At 36.9% G+C, this 18,651-nt stretch overlaps 1 long non-coding RNA gene and 1 pseudogene across 1 annotated transcript; one reads left to right on the forward strand and one right to left on the reverse strand.

Annotated features, from left to right (window-relative positions):
• Positions 1–10,295: 10,295 nt before the first annotated feature.
• On the reverse strand, positions 10,296–10,763 carry LOC119768813. Its single transcript, XR_005278236.1, has 2 exons — positions 10,632–10,763; positions 10,296–10,529 (listed from the first exon to the last, which is right to left on the reverse strand). It is a non-coding gene; the product is annotated as an uncharacterized LOC119768813 (long non-coding RNA).
• Positions 10,636–18,109, forward strand: LOC6030955 (annotated as a pseudogene).
• Positions 18,110–18,651: the final 542 nt, after the last annotated feature.

Below are 18,651 nucleotides of genomic sequence, written 5' to 3' on the forward strand. Positions count from 1 at the left end.
ATTTAAATTTTAAAAAATTTTCGCAAATATTTATTCAAATGGCTGATACCTACCTTGATCAATCTATTCTTGTGAAAGGAATATTTATTGGGTTATTTTGAATGCACCGTTTTTTACATGTTGCTAACCGTTTTAGAGTACCTCCGAGGCCATGACTAGGGCCTTTATCATGGACGGTAGCAAAATAGTGCCATACAGCAAAAACCCCAAAACCTGCTTTAGTATTATTATTATCATTATTATAGTCTACTATTGACACTTTACCATAATTTGGCAAATCTGATTTATGGTTTAAAAGATTGATCATATTAAATCAATTTTTATATTGTTAGCCAGCTCCATTTGATTGAAAGATGATTTTGGTCAAGGTACATTCAATTTAAAAAAAATCTTCATACTTGAGGACAGCAGCCGTGATAGAAGAAAAAAAAACACTGTTGTTCGGACGGTGTCGAAATCATCGCAACTAAATTTGGGGAATTAGCCGCTTTGAAGCAGATCAAACTTTGTGATTTGCTTACATTTTTCAATTTTATACTTTCCAGAAATCCTTTTCCTACTCCTTGTGATCGTCCTTCACTAAAGTACAACGTATCAACAAATTTTATTCATTTTAATTCATATTTTTACTCAATCATGTATCGTGCGCTTATTGTTCAGTGTTACTAACAAGATTAATTGCATTTTCCTGCTCGCTTCGCCGGAATTCAATTCTGCCCTTTACTGTGTGTCGTTATTGCTCTGTCCTGTGGGTTAGCACAGAAATTCATTTCATTAATTTTTTTTTGAGTAGATATTTCGCGATTATTCGCGATTAAACTTCAGTTTCCTACAGTGTTATACAGTTAATTTTTGCCCAATTTGGTAAAGATTATTTATGATGAAATATTATTTCAAGAAGCAGTTATTGATCGGCCCGCCTGTGTGCTTCTAGCAGATGCGGCGAATGAAGCTGATGTAGGTAATCTCGAAAACACAAAACTTTAAAATTCGATATCTCTGGAACGAAACATATTCATTTCTGTCGATAAGTGATTCTTATGTAAAATTGGCCGGGGAACACGATGGTGAGGTCAAATAAAAAAAAATAAGTTGGGGTGTTTTGAGATACGGCCGTTTAAAGTTTTCAATTGCGCAATACAGGTAGAATAAATAAATTAATCGACATTTTGACCACGGAAATGGATTCTACGCCCAATTTCCTTCAAAATTGAGTCTAAGACCGACCTTCTAAGATTTGTGGTTCCTGAGTTATCGTCATTTGAATCTAGGAGGTTTGGTCAAAAATCCCCAAAAGGTCGATTTTTTGGGGAGGTACAAAAATGGAGGGGGTGGTCCGATTTGGATGAAATTCGGGATTCTTGCATGTTTTGATAGTATCAACAGCCCTGCCAAATTTGAGCAGGATTGGAGAGGGTAATTTTCAAATGCTGTTCCGCTTCAGATGGAATGACCCATATGTAAGTTGTACTGGAGGCGCCCTTATGAGTGGGGAAAAAAATTGGTAAAAATATTGAAAAAAAAGTTGAATAATCGGTGCCCAAATCAGCTTAAAAATGATAAAAATATTTTAAACATAAGATTTTACTGGAACCGCTATTATGACAAAATTAAAACATTCAACAAAAAAAAGTTTGACTATCGACGCCCCTCTAGCAACATAAAGACTGTTTATTAAGAGCAAAACAAAGTTTGGCGTACGGTAACATAAAAAAATAAAAATTCTGTTTAGCGTTCCAGCTACAAAATTTTTTTGCGCCGGTTGGCAAACTTTGTTTGACTAAGTTTGAATAGTCTTTATAGCTTGAGGAGCGCCGATAGTCAAATAATTTTATCAACAAAACGCCGCTGGTAAAATCCTATTTTTAAAAAATTTATCTTTGATCTTTTTTTATGTTGCTCTACTTTTTTCATTTTTTTATTTTGTCATGAGGCCACCTCCAGTGAAATTTTATTTTCAAAAAGGTAGTCAAATTGTTTTATTTTAAAAAATTATTTCATCACAAGGCGCAAATTTTTATCATTTTTATGTTTTTAAGCTAACTTTTTTTGATTATTTTTTTACGTGATGTGAAACTTTCTTTGAAATCTAATTTTCAAAATATTTTCATCATTTCTATGGTGATATTCAGGCGTTGATAGTATTTTTTTCAATATGTTAATTATTTTATCATTTTTTAAATTTTGTTTATGAGAGAGGTGCCTTTTCGGAACATTTTCTGGGGTAAATCGAAGTATATTTTTGTTTCCTGTATCAACTTTGTTACTTTTTATCGATTTTCTAGGACGTTTCTTCAGAAAAGTCAAGGAATCGATAGAAATACATTCAAAATTATCTTTTTTAAATTTTTTATACTCAAAAAATCTGTTACAAATGTTGGACCCAAAAATGAAGTTTCATATCTAATTTTTCAGATTTTCAGAAAATTCCGTCCAAAGATACAAAATTTCATACGTTTACATACCCATTCCAGCCCTCAAAATTGTATGGAGACTTGTATGGAAAAACAAATGATGCAAAATTGCTTCTTTTAACATAGGGAATGCAAAGAAAAGTCGATTGAAAATCGGACCAGTAGTTTCCGAGTTATGATCAGTTGAACACATTCAGTTTATCCAGCTACAATCCAACCCCACCTCTAGACGGGGTTCGATCTAATAATTCGCCAAAAATCAATTTTTTAACAAAATTTCGACCTTTAAAAAGCAATGGAAAGAAAAATTCTTAAAATTTGAAAAAAAAAAATAAGGGTAGAACGTGTGACTTGTTTTATGTGACTTTACTAATGTTTTAAAAAATGATTGTTTTTCTTGGCTGTGTTTTTCACTAATATTTTCGGTACTTTTTTTCTATTGTCTCAGACTATACCTCTAAGCATTTTTTAACAATTTAAATGATAATGGTTTGTTCTAGAGTAAAAAAAAATGAAAAACATACAAAAAATAATGAAAAATTGGCTGTAAAAAACATCACAAATTAGGTGCTAGAACAGGCCAAATACTACAAAAAACAAACATCAACTAAACAAGATAAATGCAAATCTAAAAACTAAAAATTAAACAAAAACAACATAAAACAAGAGAAGTAAAGTTTTTCGTAGAACAAAAGTTGCTCAAAATGACAAGGGAAAAATTAAAAAAAAAATCGAAAAAAATGGGCAGCAAAGGGTTAACACTTAGAAAAAATCAAGTTCATAGATTTGATTTCTTTGAAATTGTGTATCTTAGAAACAAATTGCTCGATTTGAAAGTTTCAGAGATTTTCAGAAAATTCCGTCCAAAGATACAAAATTTCATACGTTTACATACCCATTCCAGCCCTCAAAATTGTATGGAGACTTGTATGGAAAAAACAAATGATGCAAAATTGCTTCTTTTGACATAGGGAATGCAAAGAAAAGTCGATTGAAAACCAGTAGTTTCCGAGTTATGATCAGTTGAACACTTTCAGTTTATCCAGCTACAACCCAACCCCACCTCTAGGTGGGGTTCGATCTAATAATTCGCCAAAAATCTTTTTTTTAACCAATTTTCGACCTTTAAAAAGCATTGGAAAGGTGAACTCTTAAAATTTGATTTTTGTAGGGTTGAACGTGTGACTTGTTTTATTTGACTTTACCAATGTTTAAAAAAATGAAAATTTTTCTTGGCTGTGTTTTTCACTAATATTTTCTGTACTTTTTTTTTCTATTGTTTCAGACTATACCTCTAAGCATTTTTTAACAATTTAAATGATAATGGTTTGTTCTAGAGTAAAAAAAATGAAAAACATACAAAAAAATAATGAAAAATTGGCTGTAAAAACATGACAAATTAGGTGCTAGAATAGGCCAAATACTACCAAAAACAAATATCAACTAAACAAGATAAATGCAAATATAAAAACTATAAATGAAACAAAAACAACAAAAAACAAGAGACGTAAACTTTTTCGTAGAACAAAAGTTGCTCAAAATGACAAGGGAAAAATTTAAAAAAAATCGAAAAAAAATTGGGCAGCAAAGGGTTAACAATTAGAAAAAATCAAGTTCATCGATTTGATTTCTTTGAGATTTTGTATCTCAGAAACAAATTGCTCGATTTGAAAGTTTCAGAGAGAAAATTGTACAAAATTTTCTTGAAAAGAAACCAAAATAAATTGAACATGCAGTCCTAAAATAAGCTTTAACCTGAAAACGGTACATTTTGTTAACAAAATTGCTTCAACAATTTTTGTCCACTTTTACGTTTTTTTTTCTTCAAAAAAATCATATCTCCTAAACCAGATGAATAATATGACCGGCCCCAGAATTGTATGGACATTTGTATAGAAAAACGAATTATGCAATTGTGCTTCTTTTGACATATGGAATGCATGGTGCATGGCAAAGTTTCATCCAAATCAAAAAAATGAAAAGCTAAAAATCGTGAAAAAAATTTGCGAAATCGTAGAGAACTACTCTTAACATTTAAAAAAAAAAATAATGAAAACTTGTTTTGAGCAATTACTGCTACACTTCTTCCCTAAAACCCCGTCTTACGCTCCACAAGTGAACGGCCCATGCCTCTTCCGATTTACGCCAAAACTCTCATTTGCGCAAAAATCTCAAATTCGCTCAAACTTCGAATTAACGCCCCCCCCTTCATGGTGCTATTCAACACGATTTGCAGCACCAATTCAAAAAGTGTAGTCTCCTGTTGCACCAATGTAAAATATATAAAAAACGAAGTTGACTTTATATCTGTCGGCCGGTACTAGACCAACCACTGTCTTCCTTTTAACTACAAGGACTTCGCCGCCCTGTTTGAGTAAGGCACAGAGCGACGGCGCCGGATACCCATATTTACACTTAGAATTTTAGAGCGTCCGCCGCGGGATTCGAACCAGCAAAATATATGTAAAATATACCAAAGTATTATTTACAGTCGACTCTCTGGCTGTCGATCTTCTCGATATCAATAATTCTCCATCTATCGATGAATTCTTCAGTCCCTTCAATCTGCATACTTCAATTATCTTCATTCCTCGATATTTTCCCTTGCTTGAAGGATCTCATCCTCGACGGTCCCTTGGATTCTGTTTGCTTTAAAAATCTCTTCCGGTTGTCAATAATTTCACTTTCTCATGGCTTGCATAGACATTTTTCTTGCCGAAACGAAGCTTTGAAGGGTGTTTGACATTAGTTTGTTTTTGTTTGATGGACGTTGCCATGATTCTCTCCCATTGCTGGGTATCAAGAAAAAAATATTTTCAATCGAGTCTTCATTTTGCATCGTTCTGTAAACTGATGATTCTCTTCCTCGACGGTCCCTTGGATATTGACAACCAGAGAGTCGACTGTATTGAGTTTAAAGATTGACTGTTAGCGCCCTTTCGCAATCTAAACAAGCACCCCATGCGCCCCTTTCGAGAAAACCCTCCCCTTTCGAAAATCCTGTGCACGGCCCTGTCTCAGACACTCTTTCCATTTGGAACAATTATGCAAACTACCCATACCAAAGGCAGCGAATTACCACTTAGGTTAAAGTTGCCGTAATGGTCGAATAAACAACAACAACCCTACCAACAAACTTTTTCATTTTTCATCCGTCGTCTAGCGTTTAATGACGTTTCGCAAACGCACACTACTACAACTTTTAATTTTGCTGGCCGGACGAAAGTGACCTCCACTTTCTTTCGCAAGTCATGCTGTAATAATTTACCTTAGGGATCTTTCGCTTTCGTTCCGTCTCGTTTTCCAGCTGATGAACTTCAGCATCAGTTTGCAGGGATCTAGGTTGCAATCCTTGGTATTCCGGCCCATATGATTAAGGAACACTCCCATCGTTGCCGCGGCCGAGAACGCAAACTCCGAACTTAAACACGGCCATCAGCAATAAATTTGTGAGCCCACAACGCTTCAAAGAATCGGCAAAGACCATTGAAGCTGAATTTATCTCGGGCTTTCCTTTACCCATCATCGGCTTCTTCTCCTTTGAACAGTTATCTTGTTACACTAAACTTTTTTTTCGGATTCCAAACCTTGGGTAGAGGCCAAGGACAACGGAGCCTTGCAATACTTTTTTTACCCAACGAAAAATCACAACCACATTTCTTTCTCTATTTCTTCTTGTGAACAAAACATTTCACAAATCACTTGTTTTTTCCTCGTCGTCAATGTGGTACTCTTACGACCACTCGCCACGCTATTCCAGATCAGACTGACTCTGCTGTTGTTTACTTCCCTAATCCTCACTTGACAGCTTCCCGCTAATCGGTCAGGGCTGTACTCGTTTGTTCCTACTGATGTTGGCGTCAGGGCCGTACTTGGGTACCACACCCATGTAGACTTATAACAATACTAAATTGAAATAGACGAAATTTCGCCCCATAGGAAAAAAGTTCAAAAACTTCAAATGAGGATAACTTTGATTTTTCCCGACCAAAGATTTTCGTTCGCCCCGCAAATGAACGGGGATGTTCCACATTTTCATATGTATATGACAGTTTTCTTGCTATGTCTCAAAAAATACTACCCCCCTGAAAAAGACGCCGTGAGGAGCAATTCTGTACAAAATCGGCCGATTTCGACCATTTTTATTTTTGTATTTTTTATTTAGCTCAAACTTTGTGGGGGCCTTCTCTATGACCAAAGATGCTATTTTGTGTCATTGGTTAATCTCTATACAATTTTGGCAGCTGTCCATTCAAAAATGTTTACGTACCAGCTACGGTTTGAACAGCTGTAACTTTTGACAGAATTTTCTGATCAATTTGGTGTCTTCGGCAAAGTTGTAGGTATTGTTTAGGACTTTTGAGAAAAAAACACGGAAAAAAATAAATAAAACATTTTTTTCACAAAAACTTAATTTCCCAGAATACGTATTTTTTTATTTATGAGATTTTTTGATATGTTTTAGGGGACAAAAGCCCGCAACCATTGAGCTATAGAGAAGTATGGTCAATCTGTCTCCGAGTTATGATTTTTTGAAAAAGTAGTAATTTTTGGAAAAAATCGAAATGTTATACCAAAAAAAATTTGACCTCAATTTTTTGTGTAAAATTGAATTTGCAAACGAAAAGCACTTCACAGTTTTTTTGATAAGGGGTCCGTTTTCAAGATATTGCCCCCGAAAGTTTGATTTTAACGAAATATTTGCAGTTTTTTGCAGAGTTCAGAAAACCACTCACACTCACAAATCGAGTAGGCTTCCTCACAGCAAACACTCTCGTTACTCACCGTGAGTGTGAGGGCTGAGTAAATTCACTCATATTTGAGTAAAATGAGGGCGTGAGTAGGCCGTTTCCAACAGTTTGTTATTTATAGAATCAATGAACTTATCAATTCAAAATCAAACGTCTTTATCAATCGGTTGCACATTCGAGGTAGCGTCAATGTCTATAAATCCTTAGGTTTTGTGTTGGTATTAATTAGGCATACACTTTTTTTTTGTCTGTCTAGTATATTTTTTTTCATTGCTGAAAAGTAAACCTTGGATTGTCGAAGTCCAGCGGCTGGCGGATGGGCAATTATGTTCATAATTTTAAGATGGGCGACCGGTCGAAATCTGTTGTGGATTGACCTACCGCGGGATAAATCGGAAACCACAGACGGGGGCAGCTTCTGCGGGTGGATTTTGGCAGCCATACCCTTCGACAGCTGTGCAACTGTGGCCATTCTCGGTCGCTGTCAGTTCTACCAATATGTCTTACCTAAGAACCAGGACACGCCAGTGCAGCCTCAGCGGATGCCGGTGGCCCTAGCCTAAAGCTGTCCAAAGCACTGGATCGGCTTTTCAGTGAACCTCCAAGCCAAAGCCACCGGCGGCTACTGCAACTCCTTCGGGATGTCCCGATTCTGCAGCATAACACATTTATACAACTGTCGACGACTGGGAGTGGCCACTTACCTCAGCATCACGGCCATCCACTGCTGGTAAAGCTGTTAAAATCCACCCGCAGATACATTCCTAGTCTAAACAAACTCCGACCTATCCGTCGGTAGGACAAAACTCGCTGAAAAAAACAGATAAAAATCAGGATTTGAACCACTGTGATATATTTTTAGGTTAGGTTTGGCTTTCGGTCTGTTTGGGGAATCAAAACACTTGTATGTTTTCTTCATCCGACGTTTCGATTCGTTTTGGGCCTTTTTCAAGGAATCTAGGGGTAGATTTATTGGGTAAGGCACAAAAACATAAAAATTGTGTTTTGATTCCCCAAACAGACCGAAAGCCAAACCTAACCTAAAAATTTATTGATACGGTCGAATAAACAACAAGACACTGTGATAAAAAAAAACTTCTAATTGATAGCACTGCGCCTCTACCATCAGGACTACTTTTCTACTGTTGAATGAGCAAGAAATTCACCCATGTAGAGTTTGACATCCCGAAATTTGTCTCGAAAATAGCCCTCATGAGCCCTCATAGCCCACTTTGTGAGTAAATGAGCAAAACCCTCACACTCACCGAGAGTGTTGAGTAATTTACTCGCAGGTAACTAAGTTTTTCCTCATGGTTGAGTAACCCGTGAGTGATTTTCCGAACTCTGTTTTTTTGATTCTAAAAAATAGTGACCATGATTGCCCCTTCCATTTGTGAACATGCGAAAAAATGTGTTTTTCAATCATTTGCAGCCTGAAACGGTAATAAGATAGAAATTTGCTATCAAAGGGACTTTTATGTAAAATTGGACGCCCGATTTGATGGCGTACTCAGAATAAAAAGAAACCGTATTTTTAATCGAAAAACGTTACTTAATTCACCTGTGATGGTTGGTGCCTTCCTCACATTCATTAAGTCAATACATTAATTAGAAATAGCAACATTCTCCCTAAACATGTTTAACAAATCAACTTTATTACTCAATTCTTTTGATAGGGTTCGCAGACCAGAATATGTGACTTTTTTTCAAAACCTCGCTCCACAAGCTGAATACTGTTCCTTGACCTATTTTAAGACTCTGGGCCAAATATGAGCAAAATCGGTCATCATTTACACATTGATACTCTTATGTTTCTTACGGTTTGGTCTGCACGATGCGCTACTTCCATCCAAATATTCCCAAAAGTGAGATTCTTATTGGAAATTTAATGCTCTACCACTTTGTAGAACATACCAAAACTGTTAATCCAAATCCTGAAAAGTTATTAGCGATTTAAAAAAGTCATTTTTGTATGAAAAACATTTTTTCACTAACTTTAGGCTCGGGTATCAATGGGTTAATCTCATCCAATGTCGCTCAAAATTTACACAGATGCTTAAAATAACCCAAAAAAACCGTTTTTCGCTTGTGGAGCAGGGGGTCATTTTTTCTGGGCACCCTCACCTACACACATTCACACAGACATTTGCTCAGAACATGATTCTGAGTCACTAAAAAAATTTTATAAACTCTGCCATTCTCTGTTACTCAACTGTAGATTTTTTTGGACCATGTCATTTTAAGGGAAATTTAATGTACTTTTCTACATTGACTCAGAAGGGTCATTTATTCATTTAGAACAAAAATTTCATTTAATAATTTCGTGTTTTTTTCTAACTCGGGGTCGGGGCAATTTTTCCCGATGTAGTGTGAGTTGATAGATAATTACTCAATAGAAAAAAATCAACGATTTAAATAAATCCAGTCTAAGAAAATCAAATAAATGTTATACGCTTTATTCATGCCACAGTTTTGCATTGTAGGATGACGTGTTAATGTGACTTGTAACATTAATTGTTTTTGTCCCTCAATAATATTAGATTATAGGCATGTCATTTACACATTGAACACGTTTCTTCTTTGCGGTGAACCACAAGCTTATTATTGTGTAAAACAACCTCTTCTTGGTCCTGCTGGCTCCTGTTCGGCCTATGCGCATTTCCCAAGCTGCTGCAAAACCTCGGTGGTATCGAAAAACCGTGTCTGGCACGCAAACCTTGCAAGGCTTTTATTAATTTACTGTTCAACAGCGCGTGACGTGTCCGGATGTAATATTACATGCTCTGGCATGTAACATTATCGTCACATTTCATGCTGCGAGTCAATCTCTACAACATGGGTCATAAAACATTACAGATAGCTTCTTGCTAGCCTCATCACGACCTAATAGCCACCGAGATTGAACAAATTTCGTGTAATGAAGAAAAGGAGGAATCTTTAAGCGAATATTTCCTAGCTCAAGTTTTATTCAATATGCGACCATGTTCTATGGATGTCTGTTTTTCCCTCTTGTGTCTTTTTGCTGTTTAGCGGTGACTCTGTGTCACTTGTACACAGTAAATAATTTCTTAATTTTCGATGAAATGAAACATTCTCTCTATTAAATTTAAACCAAATTTAAAAACAAACATTTTTTCAACAAGCTTTTTAATATATATTTTTAGTGTGTTACGAACGTAAAGTATATGTTCCGCTAATATGATCCAGTCTCAATTTATATTCATGCAAGTGCACTACTCTTTCACGAAACACTTTTTCCCACCCTTCTTTTCAGGCTAGATCTACATGTACATAGGAGAGAGGTGGTACATAGTAATTTTCATCCCTCTGCACAACTCAACACAAAGTACTGGAATGCGTGACACTGCAAAGGAACAAATCGCATGTTAGAAGAAACTGCACATTAGTGGAGGAGGGAAAAAACAGGAACTGTGTATATAATTGAATTCAATTATGAACCACTAACTTTTCACACTCCAAAGGTTTGGGGATGCTGGGAAAGATGGACGTGACTGCGATCGGTCAGGGCGGCATGACGAATGACACAGATGTGACTTCCGGCGGTGGTGGATTGATCGGGGACAATGGCACAATGACAACAACGACGACGACAAACCACGAGTCTGTTTACTGCGGGCAAGGACTGGATGATTTCCACACTAGGTAAGCTTTTCATCAGTCAACATTATTTCTAGCTAATTTATTCTTCAGTAACACGTACACTTTGATATTTAACTAATAATTCAGCTACTGAATCATGGTTATCAAGCAGGAGTGGAAAGTAAAGGATTTATTGTTACTAGTAAATCGATACAATAATTAAGTTTATCAGACTATTTTTGTTTAATCTGCACCCAACTGGCAGTCGCATGATTGTGATGAATGGCGGCATGAAAGTATATCAGAATCTGCATGAAAACTGTCCTCATGCATTTTTTGCAATATAGGGGTATGACAGTTTTGCCCGTTACCGACAATTATCGACATTACCGACGGCTTTTTGGTTGTATTTCACAAAAAAATCCCTTTAATAGACGCTTGATGAAAAGTGAGTGAAAGAGCACCAACATATTAAAGTGCCTAATAGAAAGTGGGGACAAGGCACTCAAAATGCAATGCCACTCACTAAAGTGCCTAATAGAAAGTGGGGACAAGGCACTCAAAATGCAATGCCACTCACAGTTGGTCACTCAAATTTTACCAAGCGTTTAAATGAAAGGTGTTTACACAGTTGACAAATCCTATGGACGAAGGAGAGATTGTAAGCACCTTATGTGTAAGATCTTGGAGGTGCTCAATTTTTTGACAAAAAAACGCTGGGTTCTCAGTTTCTCGTGTCCCCACTTTCTATTAGGCACTTTACTTTCTATTAGGCACTTTACCACTCACAGTTGGTCACTCAAATTTTACCAAGCGTTTAAATGAAAGGTGTTTACACAGTTTACAAATCCTATGGACGAAGGAGAGATTGTAAGCACCTTATGTGTAAGATCTTGGAGGTGCTCAATTTTTTGACACTTTACAACATATGCTTCTCTTTGGAGTGTTGCTCGGGGACGGGCCAGCGTTATATGTGTTGGTGAGAACTGCAGATCGCTGAAATGTTTACATGCGGGCAAAAATGATCTAGGGGTTTGCTGCAAAAAATGTTATAAAATATGACATTTTCTGCACCAAATCCACTGCACCAAATGTTGCAGATTTTGAGATATATTTTTCCTTTGGGTGTGGTCAATCTTTTATAAAAAAGACACAATATTAGGAAACAAAATTAAAATAGTTTCTTTATAAATAAAAAAAAAACATTTTAAGTTGAGGGTGGAAAAACACCTTGATATTTGTTCAAATAGTTAGGAATGGTAGTTTTTGTTGAAGTTTAAACATTCTGAGTTGGAACACACGAATTTGGTTGCTAGGTTAAAATGCAATTCAACAATAAACAATTTTATAAAATTTTATTTTTGTTTTATACTCATGAAAAAAAATACTTTTAAAGCTTGCAACATTGATGTGTAGTCTATTTTAGATTTTAAATCATGTTTTGTATCCATGTTCCTGGTTAATGTTTGCTTAAGGAAATATCATATTCATTCATTAAAATCCAATAATACCATCAAAAGTCTCAAACCTGCAAAAAAAAGTCGGTTGTACAAGTTAAATCAGAGCAGCCAGCTGTAATTTCACACAAAAATTTTGCAATAATCTAATAATTCTTGTGAAAATATATTTTAATACGGTGTTATGATTTTAATTTCTGAATAGATAAAAAAAAACACAGTTAAAGCATGTTTAGCGGTTTGCATCCTTCTACAAAGTTGTTTCTTGTCTTATTTTGCACATTTTGATGAGTAAATGGCACATGGAACACATCATTTGACAAATTTACGGAACTGTTATTCAAAAGTTTACACTATATAATAAAGGAATTTAAAACAAAAAACTTAAAATAAATATATCTCAGCAATTTCTCGATGAAACATTTCGCTCTTAGAAACATTGGAAAGCTGAGAAAATTTCCTATAAGACGTATTTAAAAAAATAGTGATTACTATTTTTTCCTGAAAAGTTTGTTCTAGAAAACACACCGTGCCACCGTTTAAAATAAACAACACTTACCGACAACTGGAATGAATTGGGACACATGGGGCGAATTGGGACAGCAGTTTTAACCATGTTAGAGCACAATATTTTGATTTTTCTTGTTGGTTTCGGATAGAACAGACTCAGACCAACAAAATGGGTACATCCATTTCCAAATTTAAAACCTTTAAGTGCTCTAAACACTGCTGTCCCCATTCAGACTGTAGTCCCGATTCACCCGAGATGACGGTATATGCCTAACGAATCGAGGTTTTTAAGCGAAGATGGTGTTCGAATGGTGAACGTCCGAAATGTCAAAATCGCGCAGCAACACCAACATTAGAAAAAAAAAAATGTGGCTGTCATGCCATGGCACACTTTTATCGTAATGTTGGTTGCACTGCGTGATTTTGACATTTCGGGCGTTCACCTTTCGAACGCCATTTTCGCTTAAAAACCTGGATAGATTTGTTTAAATACTGGGTTTGGGATTGGCTTTGAGTTGAAGAAATTGATTTTTTTTATTGGTTCATACAATTCCCGCCCGTGTGGATCAATCGGACCGCGCACTGGACTCACAATCCAGAGGTCGCCGGTTCGAATCCCGCGGCGGGCGCTCTAAAAATTCTTTGTGTACATATGGGTATTCGGCGCCGTCGCTCCGTGCCATACTTTCATACACTTAGGAGCCCAGGTCGGCGAAGTCCTTGTAGATAAAAAGGAAAACACTAGTGGTTGGTACTAGCAATGGTGGCCGACAGCTATGAAGTCTACTTTGTTTTCTTTTTTTTTCATACAGTTCAATTTTGCTGTTATTCATAATTCAAGATAGGCACATTGTTCTTTGGCCCATAGTCACTCGCACTTCCCGTGCACAAAGGATTCTTTCGATATGAACTTTGATTGGATTTTGATGGTCGTATTGTTGTTTGACGAACAAAAATAGGGATTTGCAAACGACCACCCCTTTTCACGTATGCGAAGCGGTCTTGAAAAAAACTTTTTCACCACACATGGCAGCAGCGACAAAGGTTAAAATTATGACGCTAATAACAACTCTGTCTTGCAAAAAAGGGATTCTGTCCGGATCCTTCCATGATCCCCCGGTTTACGTTACATCAGTTCTTTTTAGCTATGGATGACATCCTCTATTTTTTGGTTCAAATTCGTAAAAGCTTTCCTCAAGTGGTGCTGCTAGAAGCTGGATGGTACGGAGGGATTACACGTACAAAGACTTGAGGATCAGTTTACTATCACTACTACAATACCACTACATGGACAAAAGCTTTTGCTTGTGGAAAAGCAGAGTGTTGTAAAGTGCCTGCTTTTCCAGGATCCTTATTATAACCGTGTAATCATTGTACTGGAAAATATCGCAAAAAGTAAGTTAAAGTGAGCGAAGAAAAAAAACAATCACCAGACCCTTTTCTCATGCATAATAAAACGTTTATTCACTTACTGCTGACCAAGAAGAAGCGAAAATGAATATTTTCACACACCAAATGAAAATAAATTTCATTGTTCCGGAGATAGCTCGCTGCATTCAACATTGGTTTGCTCTTTTTTTCTTGCAAATCGTCTTGTGCCGTATGTGTTGCTCTTGCGGGAAGCTCTGACATTAAAAAGATGCTCTTTCTAACACATGGTTTTTACCGCTGATACTACAGTGTTATTTATTACCTTTACTGCTATACCTCTTATGATTTATATACCAACCACACCGAGTGAAATGAATAGATTTGTGTAACGTGGTATTCCTTGTATCTTACCATTGCAGTTATTCAAACATCCACGGGATTGTGTGCTTGTTGGTGTGTATCTTCGGCAGTATTGCTAATACACTGAATATCGTAGTGCTGACAAGACGTGAAATGCGTTCTCCGACCAACGCCATCCTCACAGGTTTGGCCGTGGCCGACCTACTAGTGATGCTGGATTATGTGCCCTACGCAGTGTACATGACCCCTTCGATCAATTACTCCCGTGAGGAGCGACTAACGTACAGCTGGAGTTGGTACGTCATGTTTCACGCGATATTTGCACAAATTTGTCATACCATCTCAATCTGGCTCACGGTGACACTGGCAGTGTGGCGATACATAGCAGTGGCTTATCCACAGAAAAACCGCATTTGGTGTGGCATGACAAACACACTACTCGCAATCACTAGTTCCTATGTGGTTTGCCCCCTCCTCGGCATCCCTCTGTACATGTCTCTCCGCATAAAACCATATTTTGATCTGCTAGGAAGCGACGGTAATCCGTTCAAGGCAATGAATAATGAATCAGCTAGAAACGTTACCCTCTACCGGACATATCCTTCCGAGCTGGCGGAAAAAAATCCAGCTCTACAGAATGTGAACTTTTGGATCTACAGCGTCGTTATCAAACTGATACCCTGTATCGCCCTGACGATTCTCAGCCTGCGTCTTGTTGGAGCATTGTTGGAAGCCAAACATCGACGAAAACAATTAACCGGAACGTCGAGGGCATGAAACAAATCGTTGACGGACGGGTGGTTGACGTGCAACACAAAAGAATTCCAAGAACATGGAAAAGGAAAAACAAACAGATCGTACAACCCGAATGCTGCTGGCGGTATTGCTTCTCTTTCTAATTACAGAATTTCCACAAGGCATTCTGGGTCTGCTGAGCGCTGTTCTGGGCCCACCATTCTTTTACAACTGTTACCTGAAACTGGGTTAGTCATACATACTTCTTCGTTTTAAAAATATATATGGTTTAAAATTCAAAAGAATTCAGAAATAACTTTTGTTTATTTTATGCAGCATACGAAATTCTAACCTCTTTTCATTAAGCCGACATTTAACATTTGCTTTTAATTTTTTTTTTTAATTGATTTTTTAATTGTTTCATAACTTTGCATGATTGTTTGCCTCTTTTACAAAGAAATCTTTAACTATGGACGAAAAATCTGATTTGATATCATTCTCTTTTAAGTAGTGCTGAAATTTGTATGACGAAATCTCATCCCAGTCCCAATGTCACCCCTGATGACGGTAACATAAATTTAAAGAATTTTTAAGCGATTTTTCGATTTTAAAATTCTTTTCTGGCATTAATGCTTCACGAAACGACTTTCCGAAGGACTGAAAAATGATTTCACCACTCTCAATATTAAATATTGTGTTTTTAAAATATAATTATAAATAAGGATAGGTATAACGATGTAACAAAATAGGTAAATTTGGAGTCAAATATGAGCTCGTTTGGTGGAGATAGGATCTGACGCTTTAACTTTGAATTCTAAATACGCTTTGATTATTGACTGTTTTGAGCCCATTGACGATTTTTGCCTGTTTTCAAAACCTCATAGTTTGTGTTTTAAGGAGTCCTTTGCCGAAGAGTGCGAAAAGATTCATCAGTAAAATTTGTATTTCTCTTTATATTTAACTTGTTACTTCAGGGTCTCATAAAGCTAACTAAAATTATCAATGACAATGTACATACAATTACCTAGCCCTATTGTATTAAGCAGCTGTAATAAATCATTTTCCCTCTTTCTTCGCAGGGGACCTCATGGATGTGATGGCACTGATAAACTCGGCCATCAACTTCATTCTGTACTGCACAATGAGTCGCCAGTTTCGAAGCACATTTAATTATTTGTTCCGTCCAAAATTTCTCGATAAATGGCTTCCAGTGTCCCAGCATGAGGACGACGGCGAATCTCCTGCCGGACGCCGAATTCAGAAAGGCGACACCACGCAAATCACTCAGGTCTAGCAAACGAGAGGACGCCCTCATCACTGCTGTTGGCTCTGTTTCGTTCAGCACCGATAACGTGCTGTACATTACTGTGGCAGCAGCATGGACGATGATGTGGTGGCCGTTTCGTAGCAACAACAATTAAAAAAGTTTCTCCAGTGGTTTCAGGAGTCCAATTACGATATATATGTAATGTAAACCCAATAGAGTTTATTGAAGTGTTAAATTTTTCTCGAATCTCTAATTATGTGAGTGCTTTTATAAACAGCCTATTATCAAATGAAACGACGAACCAAAAACATCGAAGACAAACCATCGTGACTCAAAGAGATTAACAAAATAGTATTTTTTTTATTATAGATATGAATTGTTTGGCCTGATCCTAAAAATCCAATGGTCTCTGCTTGAAAAATTATTATTTTTTCTACAATGTTATTATGTTTTGCAGATTAAATTGTTTATGTTTACTTTAGTTACTAGGTATAGGTATTAGGGTGTTTCATCCAAACAAAAAAGTTCTCAGAATCAGGCAAACCGAGGTTCCCCTAGTAGAGGATACCCATAGGGACTCTCATGCCAAATATCAGCCCATTTGGTTGAGAATTGGCCTGTCCCCAGCGGTTCAAAGTTTACATGTAAATTACTATGGGATTTTTATGCTTTTCGTTCAATCGTTCGTACAGGTCTGGAGACAACATGGATTCACTCGGAATAAAGACAGGTTTGTAGGGGATGTTCCAATGAACAAATTTCAGAAGGAATTAGGGTTGTCCATTCTGTCCCCAAGGTGCGCATTGGATCGACGTCCGGTGTCTAAAGAATCAACGGTTCACCCTTCAAATGTACGCATTGTCCTTATTATGCTATGACGGCTAGCTGAATATCGCGACGCCCCATGTCAGACGGTGAACACGTGGAGAAGCATCGATTGCATTATTATTACAAAATCATCATGTTACGTTATTTGGAATAGTTCAAATTATTACAGGAACATCAAAAATTATAATTTTATTACTTTAAAGAATGTTTCTGAGCCAAAACTTGAGTGAATGCTCTGCCACGTGTTCACCGTCTGACATGGGGCGTCGTAATTTTCAGCTAGCCGTCATAGCATACTTAGGACAATGCGTACATTTGAAGGGTGAATCGTTGATTCTGGAGACACCGGACGTCGATCCAATGCGCACCTTGGGGACAGAATGGACAACCCTAATTCCTTCTGAAATTTGTTCATTGGACCATCCCCTACACACCTGTCTTTATTCCGAGTGAATCCACGTTGTCCCCAGACCTGCAGGAACGATTGAACGAAAAGCATAAAAATCCCATAGTAATTTACATGTAAACTTTGAACCGCTGGGGACAGGCCAAATCTCAACCAAATGGGCTGATATTTGGCATGAGAGTCCCTATGGGTATCCTCTACTAGGGGAACCTCGGTTTGCCTGATTCTGAGAACTTTTTTGTTTCGATGAAACACCCTAATAGGTATATACTTTAACATTATCCTACACGATTTACATACTCTTACTTTGAGAACTACGCTAAATGTAATAATTTATTTATAAACAATGTAAGATATGATTTGTAGAAAAAAGAAGTCCTAATAAAAAAATGCCGCTTTACCGACCAAAATCGACACTTGTTACATTGTTGGTTTATTTTTTTAATAGCAACAAAATACTTTTATGTTGAACATTTAATATTCTTAGTGTCCGAACTGTCCTGCTGATTACACCGACCAACAAAATTTCTGCGCAGGCTCAACTCGAGGGCAAGCATGAAGTTTGAGGTCCCCAGAAACAAGTGCACTTTGAATTTCTCAAAAATATTTAGACAGGTCCAAATGGTTTTCTTCAAAGTTTTATGGAGAATAATTGGTGCTGTTCGCTGCTCCCACATATTTTTGTGTTTCTGAGGACCTCAAACTTCATGCTTCCCCTCAAGTTTTTTTGTCAATTTTTGTTGGTTAGTGTTATTGAAGGGTTTGATTCTAATTTGATTTATTTGCTCATTAGAAAAGGGACAACATCCACAACCAAAACAATCCTTTCTAATCTTCAATTAATCCTTATTTTCCGGAATCATCACAAGCATCCTTCCAAATTTTACCCCTCACTCTGTTCTTTTTTGTCCATCGGAGTAACACTCAAAACGTGGCGGTTCTAGGTACTTGA

The sequence above is a fragment of the Culex quinquefasciatus genome, chromosome 3, assembly GCF_015732765.1.
Source record: "Culex quinquefasciatus strain JHB chromosome 3, VPISU_Cqui_1.0_pri_paternal, whole genome shotgun sequence".
Taxonomy (NCBI): domain Eukaryota; kingdom Metazoa; phylum Arthropoda; class Insecta; order Diptera; family Culicidae; genus Culex; species Culex quinquefasciatus.